This window comes from Lutra lutra, chromosome 13, assembly GCF_902655055.1.
Source record: "Lutra lutra chromosome 13, mLutLut1.2, whole genome shotgun sequence".
Lineage (NCBI taxonomy): Eukaryota > Metazoa > Chordata > Mammalia > Carnivora > Mustelidae > Lutra > Lutra lutra.
Window position 1 is genome coordinate 22581225 of NC_062290.1, and position 20341 is coordinate 22601565.

General features: G+C 37.0%; 1 pseudogene; it reads left to right on the forward strand.

The window, feature by feature from the left end:
* The window catches only part of LOC125082941 (spermatogenesis-associated protein 31D1-like), an 894603-nt pseudogene that overhangs the window by 696654 nt on the left and 177608 nt on the right, over positions 1-20341 (forward strand).

Genomic DNA, 20341 nt, shown 5'->3' on the forward strand with positions numbered 1-20341 from the left:
AGTTACTGTCCTGGAGCTAGGGGCAGGGACCTGCTTCTCCAGAGTGACCCCTTCTCCTGATACTCTCTATAAGTGAAGAGGGGGAGTAACCCGTGGTATTATTGCATGGAATTTCTGTCATAAAAGTGAGCTGGTGCAGGGAAAGAGATTGGGGCCCTTGTATTCTAGCCTTGCTGCTCTTAGGATAGAGCTTTCACTCTAAGAGTGGAGCCAGTTCATAGAAGAATGACTTGGTCCTCTCAGCTATGCCCCCCAGAAAAGAACTTCTATAACACAGAGCTGAAGAGCATGAGCTTCATGCTGTGGATGAAATTATGGCCCCAGATTGAGGGCTGGGGGAGAAGGAGCCTGTCTTCTTGGCCACACATGCCTGGAGTAGACCTTCTGTATTCTGGGGAGAGGGAGGTGCATAATGTGTGCATACTGGAATGCATTGAGGCTCAAACCCCATAGACTTTTGCTGTTCTAACCAAGTTTTAGTGTATTTTCTTGAATTTTTTCTTTTTTTTTTTTTAAATTTTTTTATTTTTTTCAGCATAACAGTATTCATTATTTTTGCACCACACCCAGTGCTCCATGCAATCCGTGCCCTCTACAATACCCACCACCTGGTGCCCCCAACCTCCCACCCCCCACCCCTTCAAAATTCTCAGATCGTTTTTCAGAGTCCATAGTCTCTCATGGTTCACCTCCCCTTCCAATTTCCCTCAACTCCCTTCTCCTCTCCATCTCCCCTTGTCCTCCATGCTATTTGTTATGCTCCACAAATAAGTGAAACCATATGATAATTGACTCTCTCTGCTTGACTTATTTCACTCAGCATAATCTCTTCCAGTCCCGTCCATGTTGCTACAAAACTTGGGGATTCATCCTTTCTTTCTTTCTTTTTTTTTTTTTTACAGCTTTATAAACATATATTTTTATCCCCAGGGGTACAGGTCTGCGAATCGCCAGGTTTACACACTTCACAACACTCACCATAGCACATACCCTCCCCGATATCCATAACCCCACCCCCTCTCCCAACCCCCTCCCCCCATCAACCCTCAGTTTGTTTTGTGAGATTAAGAGTCACTTATGGTTTGTCTCCCTCCCAATCCCATCTTGTTTCATTTACTCTTCTCCTACCCCCTCGACCCCCCATGTTGCATCTCCTCTCCCTCATATCAGGGAGATCATATGATAGTTGTCTTTCTCCGATTGACTTATTTCGCTAAGCATGATACCCTCTAGTTCCATCCACGTCGTCGCAAATGGCAAGATTTCATTTCTTTTGATGGCTGCATAGTATTCCATTGTGTATATATACCACATCTTCTTTATCCATTCGTCTGTAGATGGACATCTAGGTTCTTTCCATAGTTGGGCTATTGTAGACATTGCTGCTATAAACATTCGGGTGCACGTGCCCCTTCGGATCACTATGTTTGTATCTTTAGGGTAAATACCCAGCAGTGCAATTGCCGGGTCATAGGGTAGTTCTATTTTCAACATTTTGAGGAACCTCCATGCTGTTTTCCAGAGTGGTTGCACCAGCTTGCATTCCCACCAACAGTGTAGGAGGGTTCCCCTTTCTCCGCATCCTCGCCAGCATCTGTCATTTCCTGACTTGTTAATTTTAGCCATTCTGACTGGTGTGAGGTGTGGTGTTGGGAAAATTGGACAGCCACATGCAGAAAAATGAAATTGGATCATTTCCTTACACCACACACGAAAATAGACTCAAAATGGATGAAGGATCTCAATGTGAGAAAGGAATCCATCAAAATCCTCGAGGAGAACACAGGCAGCAACCTCTTCGACGTCAGCCGCAGCAACATCTTCCTAGGAACATCACCAAAGGCAAGGGAAGCAAGGGCAAAAATGAACTTTTGGGATTTTATCAAGATCAAAAGCTTTTGCACAGCAAAGGAAACAGTTAAAAAAACCAAAAGACAACTGACAGAATGGGAGAAGATATTTGCAAATGACATATCAGATAAAGGGCTAGTGTCCAAATCTATAAAGAACTTAGCAAACTCAACACCCAAAGAACAAATAATCCAATCAAGAAATGGGCAGAGGACATGAACAGACATTTCTGCAAAGAAGACATCCACATGGCCAACAGACACATGAAAAAGTGCTCCATATCACTCGGCATCAGGGAAATACGAATTTTTTCTTTTTTTGATTTATGTCCTTCGGACAATTTCCAGAGACTTTATATAATTGCTTTTTATAGTTTTCACTAGTTAAAGTATTGTTTGCTGAAGAGTATGTCACCTGAGCTCCTTACTTCACCATTCTAAAATTCCTGCTTCCCTCATTCATATTTAAGTTCAGATATTCAAATATTGAATAATTCAGACAAAGTCATATTTTTATATTTCACTCATCATTACTTTTTGGGTTTCCAATGGTTTTTATGTTTTTTTAAATATGTTTTGACACATGGAGCTCAAAGGGTTTAAATTTGCATTTCCTGTTATGGGATAAGGAGCTCACTTTAGGCATGTGTATTTGGCAAAGCAACATTCTTTGTATGCCTTTACCTGTCTTTAATCTTTCTGAGAGAAAACCTGGCATTTCTATAATTATTTCTCCCACATGCATCATTTGATCTTGAATAATAACATATATTTTTTAATGGCAGATGAAAATATTGTTCTTATCTATGGAAGGTAACATATCTTTTTTTTTTTTTCTAAAAAGACTGAAAAATGAAAATAAAATGACATCCCTTTAATGGAAATTTCTTGTCACTGCTATAGTCTGAAGTAAAAGAACATAAAAGTATATCATGGCTAGGGAAAACAAGATAATGATTGGTAACATTGTTTGAAAATTTGAATGGGTCATGGGGGAATAAGTTGTATGTCCGGGTCTGATGATTAGTCCATGATAGAATCTTTGGAAAAAACACAGAACTCCAAGGAATGATTTTCAGAGTGGTAGCTTATTGTCTTCATTTTGGGTGTAGAACTTCTATAAGACCCTACAGCATGATCTCTCAAAATCATTACTGTTCTTACATAGCAGCCCTGGGAAGAGGGCTTTAGAGATGTCCAAATTACAGAGTGGTTGTACCAGCTTGCATTGCCACCAACAGTGTAGGAGGGTTCCCCTTTCTCCGCATCCTCACCAGCATCTGTCATTTCCTGACTTGTTAATTTTAGCCATTCTGACTGGTGTGAGGTGGTATCTCATTTTGGTTTTGATTTGTATTTCCCTGATGCCGAGAGATGTGGAGCATTTTTTCATGTGTCTGTTGGCCATCTGGATGTCTTCTTTGCAGAAACGTCTGTTCATGTCCTCTGCCCGTTTCTTGACTGGATTATTTGTTCTTTGGGTGTTGAGTTTGCTAAGCTCTTTATAGATTTTGGATACTGGCCCTTTATCTGATATGTCGTTTGCAAATATCTTCTCCCATTCTGTCAGTTGTCTTTAGGTTTTGTTAACAGTTTCCTTTGCTGTGCAAAAGCTTTTGAAAAGTCCCAATAGTTCATTTTTGCCCTTGCTTCCCTTGCCTTTGACGATGTTCCTAGGAAGAAGTTGCTGTGGCTGAGGTCGAAGAGGTTGCTTCCTGTGTTCTCCTCAAGGATTTTGATGGATTCCTTTCTCACATTGAGGTCCTTCATCCATTTTGAGTCTAATTTCGTGTGTGGTGTAAGGAAATGATCCAATTTCACTTTTCTGCATTTCACTGTCCAATTTTCCCAGCACCATTTGTTGAAGAGGCTGTCTTTTTTCCACTGGACATTCTTTCCTGCTTTGTCGAAAATTAGTTGACCATAGAGTTGAGGGTCTATTTCTTTTCTTTTTTTTTTTTTTTAATTTTTTTTTTTTAAAGATTTCATTTATTTATTTGACAGAGAGAGATCACAAGTAGACGGAGAGGCAGACAGAGAGAGAGAGAGGGAAGCAGGCTCCCTGCTGAGCAGAGAGCCCAATGCGGGACTCGATCCCAGGACCCTGAGATCATGACCTGAGCTGAAGGCAGCGGCTTAACCCACTGAGCCACCCAGGCGCCCCGAGGGTCTATTTCTGGGCTCTCTATTCTGTTCCATTGCTCTATGTGTCTGTTTTTGTGCCAGTACCATGCTGTCTTGATGATGACAGCTTTGTAATAGAGCTTGAAGTCCGGAATTGTGATGCCACCAACTTTGGCTTTCTTTTTCAATATTCCTTTGGCTATTCGAGGTCTTTTCTGGTTCCATATAAATTATAGGATTATTTGTTCCATTTCTTTGAAAAAAAATGGATGGTATTTTGATAGGGATTGCATTAAATGTGTAGATTGTTTTAGATAGCATAGACATTTTCACAATATTTGTTCTTCCAATCTAGGAGCATGGAACATTTTTCCATTTCTTTGTGTCTTCCTCAATTTCTTTCATGAGTACTTTATAGTTTTCTGAGTATAGATTCTTTGCCTCTTTGATTAGGTTTATTCCTAGGTATCTTATGGTTTTGGGTGCAATTATAAATGGGATTGCCTCCTTAATTTCTCTTTCTTCTGTCTTGTTGTTGGTGTAAAGAAATACAACTGATTTCCGTGCATTGATTTTACTTTACTGAATTCCTGTACAAGTTCTAGCAGTTTTGGAGTGGAGTCTTTTGGGTTTTCTACATATAGTATCATATCATCTGCAAAGAGTGAGAGTTTGACTTCTTCTTTGCCAATTTGGATGCCTTTAATTTCTTTTTGTTTTCTGATGGAGGTTCCTCAAAAAGTTGAAAATAGAGCTACCCTATGACCCAGCAATTGCACTACTGGGTATTTACACTAAAGATACAAATGTAGTGATCCGAAGGGGCACATGCACCCGAATGTTTATAGCAGCAATGTCCCCAATAGCCAAATTATGGAAAGAACCTAGATGTCCATCAACAGATGAATGGATAAAGAAGATGTGGTACACACACACACACACACACACACACACACACAGTGGAATACTATGCAGCCATCAAAAGAAATGAAATCTTCCCATTTGCGACAATGTGGATGGATCTAGAGGGTATTAGCTTAGCGATATAATTCAATTGGAGAAAGACACCTATCACATGATCTCCCTGATATGAGGAAGTGGAGATGTGATGTGGGGGGTTTGGGGGGGGTAGGAAAAGAATAAATGAAACAAGTGGGATCAGAAGGGAGATAAACCATAAGAGACTCTTAATCTCACAAAACAAACTGAGGGTTGCTGGGGAGAGGGGGGTCATGAGAGGGTGGTGGGATTATGGACATTGGGGAGGGTAGGTGCTATGGTGAGTGCTGTGATTGTGTAAACCTGGCGATTCACAGACCTGTACCCCTGGGGCTAATAATACATTGTATGTTTATAAAAAAATTAAAAAATTAAAAAAAAAGAAATGTCCAAATTGTAACACGTGGGCTATTATTAAGTATGCATGGTATTTTTTCTGCATACTTAAGTAATTTTAAATTTATGGATCTTTTTTCCATGAAATGATGCAAATAGTGATTTGTAGCCACAGCCCCCAAGAGTCCCTATTTTTATGGACTAGAAGATCTCTGTTTAGGCAGTCAACTGCTGTTCCAAATAGGCTGCGCAAGTTATGTTTTCTCTGCTCTTGCGTTTGAGATCTTTGCCCATTTCTTTTACTATTCTAGAATTAAGGGGGATTTCTGCCCATGAACCTATTTTAAAGTAAATGTTTTATGTCCTAGTACTTTTTACCGTCCTAAGAATGTTTTCAAAATATTTTGGAAGAAAGTCAACCTTTCTCATCTCTGCATGTGAACTTTGTTACAGAGACAAAGCTGTCCATGAATCACCTTTGGAGAGGATTTGCAGAGACCGATGTCTAGTGGTGCTGGTGACTACAGCAAGATTTCCAGAAGCTCTTAATGCTCCTGGCTTAAAAGGGGCTTAGGATCCCAGGAGGTAAAATTTTTGTTCTGATTGTGTTACTACGTCTTCTTCATTGTTTTTCTCCAATCTGGGAATGCCTATTTATAAATAGCTACTGTGTGCAAAGTAGTTCATCTCTTGCTCTATGTACATCCAAACATACTATTTGATTTAATTCTGAAAGATAGAGAGGGAGGTATTGCTTTTCTATTAGGAGAAGTAGCTTGCCATACCCACAGTGCAGAAGTTGCAGAGCTGGAACTAAATTCAGCTGTCTTATTCCAAAGTGATGCTCTATTTGCTATACTGCAGAGGAAAGGCTGTGCGGCAGGGGTATCCATGGGACTTAGGAGAGATGGCAGGAGACTTCTCCATTGGGAGGGGAGAGATTGCACAGGTTCCAGAAATGAGGGGAGATAAAATAAGCATGGGGTAGAGGAGAGGATCTTCTCTTTTAGTTTTTATTTATTTTTTATTTATTTATTTTTTTTAAAAGATTTTATTTATTTATTTGACAGAGAGAAATCACAAGTAGGCAGAGAGGCAGGCAGAGAGAGAGGAGGAAGCAGGCTCCCTGCTGAGCAGAAAGCCGGATGTGGGGCTCGAACCCAGGACCTGGGATCATGACCTGAGCCGAAGGCAGCGGCTTAACCCACTGAGCCACCCAGGCGCCCCTTTTAGTTTTTAGACATGAAATGCACCTCAATTAGGATCCAGAATTTTAACTTTCTGAATCCCCAGTAAGCAAAGATGTAAGTCCCTTATTAAGAAATTTCTTAAGTTGCTTTTTTTTAAAATTGCTTTCATGAAGGTTTTAATCTTTTAAGTTATGAGTATTATAAAACTTAATAATTTATAATTTTATAATCAAAATTTTGATTTTGAAAAACACATTTTTAAACCTAAAGCTGGGCAGTATGTATGTGTTGGGGGATCTTCTTTGTAACTTACTTTAAAAAAAAAGAAAAGGTTATCAAAATTATATGTACACAGTTAAGAAAACTAATAGGATAGAAGAATTGTCATTGTTCCACCTTCTCCCATCCCAGTCTGCTGCAGGGGCAACCTGTGCTTTTTGTTTTATTTCTCTAAGTAAATATGCACTGTGCATAAATTCTTGAGTTTTCATCTTTAAACTTTATCTGTATTCTTCTTGTTATGACAGATAATAGATGATATATGGGGATATACAAGATAATGTATGAGTTTATATATGAGGATTCTATCTCCCAACTTTATTTCTCCCCATTTTCTTAATTTTTGAAAATTGTATCACCATTCCGCTTCTCATTTTGTTACCTTTGTAAAGACACATTTTCATACAACCTCTATTTATTTTTGTTCTATTCTTTGTTTTAGTTTTAGACAGTATCTGTTGACTCCTCGCTTTATGTGATGAATATATTAACCCCCTACCCTTCCTTCCACCTGTTCTTTTCTTTTTCTACCTCCCAGCTTCTGATAGTTGCATTTTCACAAGACCGTTAACATTTTCATTCTGTTCTATAGCTATTGTTAAGTTGTATGTATTTTGTGGGTGATTCTAGATGTTGGGAATTAATAAATACCATTCCGATTTTGTTTGTTTTAAATAATAATAGCCAATTGCTTACTATGTTCCAGGCACCGTTCTAATTGCTTTACATACAATAGCTCATATTTCTTTACACATATATTTACATAAATCAGTTCTCAAAAAATATTTTACAGATATGGAAACTGAGGTGTTGGCAAGTTAACTAACTTGCTCAAAGCCACAAAGCTAAGCATGGTAGTCACGACTTGCATTAGTGTAGTCTTGCACAGGAGTGCATTTCTGTTAGAATTAGCTTCTGCTGTGTACCCAACTGTACCCAAATTTCAGTGACTTAAAACAGCACCATTTCTTTATTTCATGATTCTGTGGGCCAAAAATTTGGGGCTGACCTTAAGTGGGCAGTTCTTTGGGGTTTGGCAGGTTTGATCCAGCATCTGTGGACAGTGTCGCACCCCAGCTTCTGCAGGATAGATGGATATTGGTTGGGGCAAAGGAGAAGACTAGCCATGTGTATCTCATCACCCAGTGCTAGCCTGGTCTTAGTCACATGACTGCTGGCAGACTTCTGAGACAGAGAGAGAGAGAGAGAAGAGAAGCAGGTCAGGCTTCATGAGGCCTAGGCTTGGAAATGACACCCTGTCACTTCTGCTACGTTCTCTTGGTGAAAAAAGTCACAGAAATAGCCCAGATTCAAGGGGAAAGGAAATAGACTTCATTGGTTGGGAGTTGCTGGGAAGGTGTGCTTATAGTGAAAGGGGGAGAATTGGGACCATTTTTACATTCTACTATAATTTCCTTGGCCATTACATGTATTGCTCTCTACATGTAAATATTATTCATTGGAGAGCCAAAATGTGCTGTGATTACATTTCATTTTCTGTGGTTTCAATGTCATCACTTAACATGAAAAATAAAACTGAAGAGACTTCTTTCTTAGACTCTATTCATTGCTCAATTATTATATTATATTTTATTTTAATTTGTTTTATATTAGGCCATTTCTTTCCTATACATCTCCCCACCATGGGGTTTATGATTGCATCTCCTGCTTAAGAAATGCATACTTGCTTTATTATACCTATAATAATTTATTGGTTTTGTTTATTTTTTCTAATGCTTATAATTCAGTCCATCCTGGGAGTTCATTTCATGTAGTTTTTGGTTATTGTTTCTTCTTTATATCTTATACCTTATCTTTTGGTTTTCACTCATATGTTGCTGGGAGATATCTTCAAGCAACCTCTGCGGAATCTAAGTAAACTTTCTGAGGCCTTAAATGTCAGAAAATGGATTTATTTTCCTTTGCACTTACCTGAAAATTTGTCAGGTTATAGTTTTTTAGAATCAAAATATTTTCCTTCACTATTTTGAACATCTTGCACAACTGTCTTCTAGCTTCTACTTCTAATGAGAAATCTGACAGTAGCCTGATTCTCTTGTTCCTTTGTAGGTTCTGTGTTTTTTTGTCCTCTCTTTCTTTTTCAGATATTAGATTTCTCTCTTCTTTTTGTTTTGAAAATTCACAAAGATGTGTTTAAACATGGATCTTCTGTTAATGTCTGTTAGATCCTTTTAAATTTTTATATCTTAAGTTCTGGGCAATTATCATCTAAAACTGTTTTGATCATACTCTTTCCTTTGTTGTCTCTGTTCTCTCTGGAATTCCTTTAAGTCAAACGTTTGACTTCTTAGATTGATTCTCTCTATATGTTTATTTCTGTCTCTTCCTCAGCTTTATAGTTTGTTTTATTTATTTTTTTAAAAATTTTTTTTATTTGACAGAGAGAGAGAGATCACAAGTAGGCAAAGAGGCAGGCAGAGAGAGAGGGGGAAGCAGGTTCGCAGTTGGGCGGAGAGCCTGAAGCAGGGCTCCATCCCAGGACCCTGAGGTCATGACCTGAGCTGAAGGCAGAGGCTTCACCCACTGAGCCACCCAGGCGCCCCCAGCTTTATATTTTAAACTTCTGATTGACTTCTTATTTTTTTAATCATGCTTTTAATTTTTAAGAGTGCTTTATCATTTTTCTGATTTTTCCTTTTTTTCATTGCATTCTGTTCTTTTTTCTAGATCACATGTCTTCTTGAACATTTCTGCTTATTATCTATGAGAGACTAATTTTTTTTTTTAATCTGTTTCCTCCAGGTTCAGTTTCTATGTTTGTTTGCTGGTCTTTGTTTTTCATGTGGTTAGTTTTCTTCAAATGACCTCTGATTTCTGGGTATCTGTTCATATATAAGAATGCGAAAGTAAGTAGGTTCTCTGTGAGCTCTGTGTATACAGGTAATACTTGTCAGCTTAGGCTTAACTCTAATATGAATGGGTAGGATGCTTATTCTTTTATAAAGGTGTAGGAGAAGAGAGTGATGGGTGATCATTCATATGGAGAGACCTTTTACTAACCCTGTCTTTTCATCCCACTTACAAATCCCATCTACTCATTGGCTGATTGTATTTCACAGTAACCCCAGGACTCTGCTCCCACCGTGATTGAAATTCTTTCCGCAAATATTCTACTCTGAAGCGTTCTCCTTTCTATTTAATTTATTGACGTTCTTGTATTTCTTTTCTATCTTAGGTATCTGTTGAAATTCACTCTCCTGAACATGTTATTCTTTAGTATAGATTTATGTCTCTTTCATTCCTTCTACATAGTTTTAATAGGTTCTGGAGAGGATGGAGGGGGTAACGTGTAATCTCAGTTGGATACTTTTACCCAGAGGTTTTCTCCATACCCTACTTTTCAAAAAGAAAAATTCTAACTGTATATATTCTGCTCAGGAGAAATATCCAATCTTATTTAATTGATGAAGGGGAACTCTTTCATGTGGTAAGATCTATATGTGCTTTATTTTCAGGTCTGTTCAGCTAAAAGTTCTTAAAAACATAGCTGTTTATGGTTTAGCACCTACTGGGATAGGAATGAAAAACTCATTGGTGTACTGATATTATATCCAGATGTCACTATATTATGGAATATGATAGGACTCTCCCTCTCCCAGCTGTTCTGGGATTATCTGATATATGGGACAAGAACTCTTACCATACATGTATATAAATATGCTTAATTAACATAGACAGATTTCTTGTCAGTGGTTGGTGTATTAATCTGGCAAATCCTTTTCCTATCCTGCCAAATTTTTGATCCCTTGAATGTCTGCCAGTCTAGTTCTTAATGGCTCTAATATGGAGAACCCTTCATTTAGACTTCCTTGAAGCAGTGGCCCACCTTATTGATCTTATTGTAATTCTTTTCCATTGTTCTGTTTCTTGCTCTCCCTGTTTAAAATCCTAGGAAGTTGTTCCCTTCCTCAGTGGGTAGATTTGCCTCTGGTTTATTCTCAAACACAGCTCATATTTTATGAAATCCTCTTTGAATTCTTCAGGGCATATGGCTTACATGTCCTCACCTTCTTTTCTTTCTCTCCTGTAATTTAGCTCTGTGTCTTCATCATCAGCCAAAGTGTCCCTTTAGCTTTCTCTTGAGAGTTTTCACACACACTTTCCCTGGGGCAAGGGGGTGTTTTCTTTGCTGTTTACAGTAATCCTTTAGAAACACAAATTAGATAAACAGGAGAAGACCTTAGAAACCATTTGGACTTTCAGTTTCTGCAATATTAGATCACTTTTGAAGGGAATCAAGATGCAAGATTAATATTTGTTTAGAAGTCTAAAGTATCTCATTCTATTAATTATATATTCATTCAAGAATATACATTGAATTTTTTATTGAACCCGCATATACAGAGCATATATGGGTTTTATTTAGGTGTTAATAAATAATCATACAAATAGTGTAAAAGTACACAAGAACTATGATGGAGAGAGACGGTGCCATGTAAAGTGTTATGATCTTGGAGGTTGGAGAAGGGTCTATAGGAAGTCATAGTTGACTATGGGAGGAATGACATGATTGTATTTGCATTTAAAAAGTTTATTCAGATTGATTGTTTTGGCTGGGGGTCCAGAAAGGATTTGAGTGGAACAGTAAGAGGAATATTCCAGATGAGATATGACGGTAGTTTGGACTGGGATGGCGACATTGGAAATGGAGAGCAGAAGAATCTAAGAGTTATCTAGAAGGTAGAATTGGCAAGACCCGTGACTGGTTACATGGTGCTGAAGTGGGAAAGAAAGGAAAATGTCAAGGATAATTTCAAGGCTTGAATAGATAGATGGAGGATGGTGCCATTCACTGGGGTAGGTAATGCTGGATGAAGGCCAAGTTTGGCAGGGAGGGAGATCATGTGTTGGATTTTGGATATGCCAAATTTAAAGGACTGTTTCAAAATCTGAGTGTAAATATCATGTAGACATTTGGTTATAAATAGACCGCTGCAATTGTGATTCTGGAGTATTTCTGTTGCTCTGTAGCCTCATTAACCTTTGGTGTTGTCAGTGTTCTGGGCCAAAGCCTTTTAATAGGTGTATAGTGCTGTCTCATTGTTGTAATTTGCATTTCTCTAATGACTTGTGATCTTTTTGCATGTTTATTTTTCATCTGCATATCTTCTTTCCAGGTTACTACTAAGGTCTTTGGTCTGTTTTCTTTTCTTCTTCTTCTTTTTAATCTTTTTAAAAAGTGTTTTTATTTGAAATCATTTTAGACTTAAAGAAAAGTTGTAAAATTGGTACAGAATCGACATCTTCTCTTCACTCAGATTCCCTAATGTTAACAATTAGGAAAATCTAGGCAATTCCTGCTGGACACTACTAACCCACAGATTTTACCCAGACTCCTCCAGTGTGCCCCCTAATATCCTATTTTTGCTCCGGGATCCAGCCCAGGATCCCCAATTGCACACAGCAACTGAGGTCTTTAATGTCTTTGGTTTATTTTCTAATCAGGTTATTTGTTTTTCTATTGTTGAGTTTTAAGTGTTATTTGTATACTTTGGATAACAGTCTTTTATCAGATGTGTCTTTTGCAAATATTTTCTCCCAATTTGTGGCTTGTCTTCTCACTCTCTTGACATTGTCTTTTACATCAAGTTTTATGTTCTGTGCTGTCTGGCTCTGTGTGTTGAAAAATACTTCTGGAATTTGGAAATTCATGTTGAGAGGTGAAGTAGCTTTTATGAATTCTGAAGTACTCTTTAGAGTGATATTCTAAAATTGATGTCTTAGTTTACCCTTGAAGGCTATTCTATGTGTCAGCACGCACCTCCTCAAAGGGAGTTTTAAGCTCTTGACATTGGGCAGGTATGGAATTTTGCCATGAAGTAAGAGCTAAATATTGTCTGGATTCTGGGTCACTCATTGGAGGTAATTTAAAAATTGTTAACTTACACAAAAATTGAAATCTACTGCAGTAATATAAGAGGCAATATGACTAATGGAATGTGCATGTGATCTGGAGTAAAAAGATCTGGTTTCTAGTATGTGTGCCAACATGTGGTAGCTGCTTGTTTTGGTGAAAGAAGTCTTAAAACCTATTTCCTTATCTGTAAAATTGGAATAATATATTTTTTAAGATTTTATTTATTTATTTGACAGACAGAGATCACAAGTAGGCAGAGAGGCAGGCGGGGGGGGGGGTAGAAAGCAGGCTCCCTGCTAAGCAGAGAGCCCAATTCGGGGCTCTATCCCAGGACCCTGGGATCATGACCTGAGCGGAAGGCAGAGGCTTTAGCCCACTGAGCCACCCAGGCACCCCTAAAATTGGAATAATATTAACTTAATAATAATATTAATTGGTAATATGCATTGAAATTTCTTCTATGTCTTTTCTTGATTTGATAGCTTATTTTTTTAGTGCTGAATTAGGTTAATTAATAATATTGATAATACTATAAGGATTAATTTTTTGTGTCAATCTGGCTGGACTATGGTACCCTGTTTTTGGCTAAACACCCATCTTAATGTTGGCTGTGAAGGTATTTTTTAGATGTGATTACCATTTAAATCAATAAACTTTGAGTAAAGCAAATTATCCTTCATAATGTGGGTGGGCCTCAAACCAGCAGTTAAAAGCGTTAAGGCATGGCAATTCACAGACCTGTACCCCTGGGGATAAAATATATGTTTATAAAAAGAAAAAAAATAAAAGTAAATAAGAAAATCCTTAAAAAAAAAAAAGCGTTAAGGCAAAAGATTGAGGTCTCCCCAAAGAAGGAGCTCTGCCTCCACATTGCCTTTAGGCATGAGACTGCAACATTAGCTCTTTCATAGTTCTCCAGCCTGCTGGCCTGCGTTGAAGATTTTGATCTTGCCAGCCTCCATAACTGTGTAAGCTAATTAAAAAAACAAAAACAAAAACAAAACTGTCTGTCTTTCACATACGTACACACACATGCTGTATTGGTTCTGTTTCTCTGGAGCACTCTAATACAACTAATACAACTGTCTAGGCACTATCACAGTAAGATAAAATCAATGAATGAATGTAACTGTGCTATATAAATCTCAGAGCACCACTCTGAAATACAAATGACATGAAACCCAAATATAGATACAGAGGCTCTCTTGTATAAAGGAGTGATCATTTCCTTGTTCTTTGTTGATATTTGTTTGCCACATCCCCCTTCTAAAAATTGTTACAAGGTTAAAGAGCAGATCTAGAAGCCAAAAATAAACTTGGGAGGAACATTGAAAACCTGGAATGAAGGTCAATTAAGAGCTGGAATGTGCTGGATCTCAGCAGTTTAAAGAAGAGAGGTATTGGTTATAAGTACACGGATGGGGATGAAATAAAGGTTTCTGGATTCAGTCACTAAGGATTAACGTGGAGTAGGTTCCATAGACTAGTTGAATCTCACATGTATGTGAATCTCACATGTATGGGAAAATCCAAGGTCACACAATATTGTCTTGAAGTTGTATTTTTAAAAGGTATACTCTAGAGTATACTCTGGTGAGCTGTGAGACTCACTACCCTGTAGAGTTATTTCAGAAACATTCACTTTCAAGGGATATCATGCATTATCAAATGACCAGGACAATAAGTTAATCCTGCAGGCTAGAAGGTCTGTTTGTGAGTTTAAGAGTGAAGAAGACACTTCAATATCTTATTTCTTTGTTCAGATCTCTCTGCAGATTGTATGGGAAAGTTCTTAATAAAGTTAAATACAGAGAGATAAGAACTTTCTTTAATATACCATGCACATTTGATGCTATCGTGATTGGCAAATTTCCCAGATCAAAAGATGCTATTAGCTCACTCTTTCTTTAGCCAGCGTATTTTCATTCAAATTAGTACTGTGCACTGACATGCAAGAGAAACATCAATTCCTAATAAATTATGGCCCAATATTATCTATTGTGTTATATCTAAAGATCATCTCAAAAATCCAAAGTTTATTAGAACTTCTTAGGTAGTGTACTAAATAATCTTCTTTTTTGCATTGACCTCATGACCAAATTTATTTTTAATTCCTGGAATAAATGACTGCATTCATATGGTTTTAGATAGATCTACCCAGAGTTGATTCCTTGATGCACGTGCTGATGTGCAAACAGCAAGAGGCTGAATGGATGCATAATCAATAATGCATCAAGAGGCTTTCAACTCAGTTCAGTCAGAGTATCTATTAAATCTTGTCTCTCAGTATCTCATCTCTATAGCTAATTTTTCAAATATTCTAGGGAAATTTGGCTGCTGTAACTCACCTTCCTTTGAGCAATAAGGAGAAAGAAATTATTCCCAAAGGGATGAAGACTATTTTTCTTCTGTGGTTCTGTACATATTTGAACCTGTGTCTTAATGATTATGCACAACCAGTGTATACTTCAGAGCCTTTTATTTATTCAACATTTATTCAAAAATATTTATTTAGTGCTTTCTAGATGTTAGGCACTGTTGGGGATGGAAGACAAGTTCTCTGATGTTTGTGTACTGTTTAGTGGGAGAAGACAGAAGATTAACAGGTAAACCAAAATATATGACACTTTATAGCTATTACATATAACTCCTAAAAATAATGAAATGGGTATTATAATGTTGGGAGTAGGATTGGCAGGACTAATTTTACAGAGTAATCAGGGGAAGCCTTTTCAAGGAAGTGACTCTAAGCTGAAGATTTGGAAAACGAGATCTCCAAGGCAGAGGGAGCTCTAATCCACAGACTCTGAGGTAAGATTTACAGTTAACCTTGAACAACATGGGTTTGAACTGTGTAGATCCACTTATGTGCACATTTTTTTCAGTAAATACAGCATAGTATTGTAAATGTATTTCTTATTCCTTATGGTTTTCTTTCTTTTTTTCTTTTTTAAAGATTTTATTTATTTATTTGACAGACAGAGATCACAAGTAGGCAGAGAGGTAGGCAGAGAGAGAGAGGAAGGGAAGCAGGCTCCCTGCTGAGCAGAGAGCCCGATACTGGGCTCGATCCCAGGACCCTGAGACCATGACCTGAGCCCAAGGCAGAGGCTTAACCCACTGAGCCACCCAGGCGCCCCACCTTATGGTTTTCTTAACAACATTTTCTTTTCTTTATTTTTATTGTAAGAATACATCATATAATCCACATAGCATACAAAATTTATGCTAATTGACTCTTCATGTCAACAATAGGCTATTAATAGTTAAATTTTGTTGGAGTCAAAAGTTGTATGTGTATCTTCAACTGCACAAGGGGTCAGAGGCACTTGAAGGGTCAGCCTCTGACCCCTGCATTGACCAGGGGTCAACTGTAATATGTTCAAGAAATAGAAGGGAAGCTGGCATGGTCAGAGTGCAGAGATCAGGGGGTAAGAGTGATACGAAGGCTGTGCAGGGTCTTGAAGACTGTGATTGGGAGTTTGGATTTTATTCCAACTATACTTGGAAGCCACTGGAGTGTTTTGAGTTCGGGATTGACATGATCTGTTTTTCCTTTCTTCTGCCATTTTCTCCTTGTACTTTTCCAGGCACTTAGCATTCAGCTTTTCCATGTATTTTCTGACTCCTTTTTTTTAATTGCATAATTTCCCCAACATTTTGGTTTAAAATCACATAAAGTGTGATACTGTAGTATTTTATGAAGTGAAAGAGTTGGCTCTGTTTTCTTAGAGTTTGCCCACTGATAGTCTATGAGTCATATTCAGCCCATAGTTTTGTTTGTTCTGTTTAGAATTTTACAAATTGGGATACTTAACATAAATATCTGGAATAATATGATGATCTTATTTGTATATATCCAGTGGCTCATATTTGGAAAATAAAATTAGAGAAAGAATTTATAAGAAGGGACTTAAGTCAAAGTTAAAAGATAAAGAGCTGGGGAGGCAGATTTTACGAAGCCAAAAGTAAAAACCTGGAGAACAATATTCATTGTATATGACATGCAGTATTTGGGAAACTGTTATATTGCACAGCACTTAAAAGAGGTCTAATAACAATATTGTAGTTGTGCAAATCCCAGATCTAATGCTTTTTAAGTATATGACCCTTGGACAAATTACCTTTCTCTGCTTCCATTTTATTCCATGTAAAATGGGAATAGTAAGTACATTCTTCATAAAGTTGCTGGTGAGAATTAAGTTATTAGTACATACGAAGCATTTAGAACAATGCCTATTTTAGTAATGTTCTATAAGTATTAGTACATTTTACAGATAAAACACTTGACACTGAAACAGCTAATTGATATTGAAGAAGTTAACCAGCGAGTTAGTGGAAGAGCCAAATCTTGAAACCAGCTCTTTTAGAAGCTCTTTTGGTGGTATTTCAAAAGTAATTTGAATTATTTTGTTTGAATACCAGCATTGCCAGTTTTAACCACTGTTAGCTCAAAGTTTTATCTAAATCAGCAGTTCTCAATTTTTGAACTTAAGATGCTTTAAAACTCTTAAAAATTATTGAGGGCCCTTGAAAATCGTGTGTTTATGTGGGTTTTAGCTATCAGTTCCATATTAGAATTAAAGCTGATAATTTTAAGAAAAATAACTCATTAACTTCATTTAAAAAACCTATTACAAGCTAGTATAAATAACATATTTTTATGCAAATAGCTGTTTCCAAAACAAGAATATTTAGAGAAAGTAGAAATATTTTACATTTTTGCAAATCTCTAATGTCTGGCATAAAGACATCTGGATTCTTATACCTGTTCTGCATTCAATCTGCTACAGTGTTTACTCTGGAAACTCCAATGTGCAGGCATCTTCTTATTAATGTGCATGCCTCTTCTTATTCATATGAAAGTAGTTTTGACTTGACAGATTTTCCGATAGTCTATGGGACCTCAGGAGGTCCTCACACCATGCTTTGAGAACCATGTGATCCAGGTAAAATTAGAGATTTGAGATAGAGAAGATACAATTTCTGCCCAAGTTCTAAAACATACCTTAGATGTGGAAACTCAGTGGCCAAGAGCAAACTTTCTAGGGAACAACACTAAAATCAAACCTTTGTTACCTTTTATAAGATTAATAACTTACTTATATATTGTTCCAGCAAATGCCTCCCGGCCACCCCCAAAATATTCATTGCATTGTCTAATTACAAAATATTTTTCTTCAGCCACCCCCCCATCCCAAATTGTGTGTCTGAAAGTACTTAGGTGAAATTGGTCAAAGTAAATTAATGTGTAAAAGTATGTTCTTTTAATTCAGAGGAAAATGAGAAAATGCCATATATTCAACCTTTCTTCCTTCTTGTCCTTTCAAGCTCTTTGGCCCTCTTGAGTATTATATTAGTTTGCTTTGTGATGAAAGTTGCATAAATCCAATGGTCTCTTTCTGTAGTTGATAAGGTCATAGATGGGATATTGGAAGGATAATTTCTACTTGCTAACAGATCCATTGATCTGTGAAGAATTCAGTTCTCTTCTTATTCAATAGATCTGAAGACTGGCTTTTATACAGTCTGCATTTAGAGAAAGAAAATTGTTTATAATCAACCCAGCAAACCCAGATATGTTAGGCTGGTCAATAGAAAAAGATTTGGATGAACAATTTCTTGTAATGGGGTTCATTCTGATGAGGCATGAGTATTTAATTTCTTCAGGCAAAGCTTGAAGTCTCACTTCCTCTATGAGTGCCATCTCTAATGTATTCATTTATTTATTCAACATTTGTTGGCTAGCTACTATGCCAGACAAAGTGGTAGATACCAATGACCTAAAGTTGAATGTCCAAAATTTATATATTTGAGAAGTTCAGGAGATAGATGTATAAGTTAATTACTTAAATATGTGTGAAAAATGCTGTCATAGAGACATGAGAACTCAATACTTTAGAAGATAAACAAGGAGAGACTGATGCTACATGATTTATGAAAAGTTTTCTCACTGAACTGGGTCCTGTGATGTACAGGGATTTAAGGCAAGTGAGGAAAGGACATTACTGACAAAAGGAACAGAATGAGTAGAGGTTTGGAGTTGTTAAAAAGCATGAGGTGTTCAGGGAATGACGAGAATTTCCAAAGACTAGAATTAGGGTGCACGTGAGTGGAGGCTGGGACAAGGCTGTGGTCACACTGGGACAGGTCATAGGGGCCGAAATGAAAAAAACAAAGTGGGGGGTTTACATTTAATCCTTAAGCTAGAAGGAACCATCAGTGGGCTATTTTTGTTGACATATGTATTTTAGAATGATTTTTCTGGTAGTGAATGGGCAGGAAGTGGAATACATTAGGGAATGGAAGCAATGGTCCAAAGGAGATAAAATGGTTTCCTTCACTGAAGCAGTCATTGTGGAAACAGAAGTGAGGTAGTAGGATAGTACTGAGAGGTATTTAGAAGCTAGAATCAACCATTGAGGAGATTGGATATGTAGAATGAGAGTGACAGTCTTAAGAATGATGTGTAGAAAACTGAACTGGTGAATTAAAATTAAAATGATTAGTAACCAAAGATGGAAAAACTGAAGCATAATAAGAAGTAGTAGAAATGATGTTTTTTTGGAACATGCTGAATTTTACTGACCTGTGGCTTATCTAGGTGGCACTTGGAAATATGGGTTCAAAAGAGAGATGAGAAGTCGTGTTTTCCTTCTAGAAATTTCTGTAATTTGCTCAATTTATACTACATATGAAGTTGATGACAAACCTTTTGCTATCTTTTCTACAGATGTCTTGTGTCTTCAGCTAGAAATAAAATTTTCAAAGGTTTCCAAATATTTTGGGTCTCAAATAGTAAACTTTCAAAACACAAAGATTGGCGTATGGGCAAAATAGGTGGAAGGGACCAAGAGGTACAGATTTCCAGTTATAAAATAAAAAAGTCTTGGAGAAGCAATGTATAGCATAGGAATTATAGTCAATAATATTGTAACAACTTTGTATGTAGACAGGTGGTAACTAGACTTATTGTGGGGACCATTTTCTTAATGCATAAAATATCGAATCACCGCGATGTACACCTGAAATTAATAGAATATTATATGCCAATTATACTTTAATAAAATAAAATAAGATAAAATTAAATTAAATAAAATACAGGATCAGGATGATGGATTCTCTATTTTATTTTCCCACTGTGCCTAAGAGAGAGCTAGGCACACTTAGGAGAAAAAACACCTAATGTCTTTCTTTAAGGTCTGAAAACAGAGTCAGAGACTAAAGGCAGTTAAAGAATATTTTAGAAAATTGAGCAATTAAAGAAATTCTGAGAATTAAAAGAAAAAGAAAAAGAAAACCCCTCCTAAGGATTCTTAGTAAGAACTGGAGCGGGGGGCAGGAATGGAGGATATAGACAGGGAAGATCTTTTATTTTTGGTACTACGCTATTGGAAGAACAATAGTTGTTAGGAAGTATTTTTTTAGAAGAGAATTTTAAAATATAAAAATGCTTGTAATGTTGCATGTATAAAATCTGAACAAAAACATCTTTAAGGGTTAACACAGTGATTGAACTTGAAGATTTCAGTAAAAAATCTTGGGTCTCTAAACAGACACTAAATCAACAAAAGGTTATTTATTAAAACTAAATGAAACAAAGATTGCCAACCTTAAATACCTTAAAACTAATGTTTGGGTGTTTCATACTTCATAAAGAGACATATACTAACTATTGATTGACG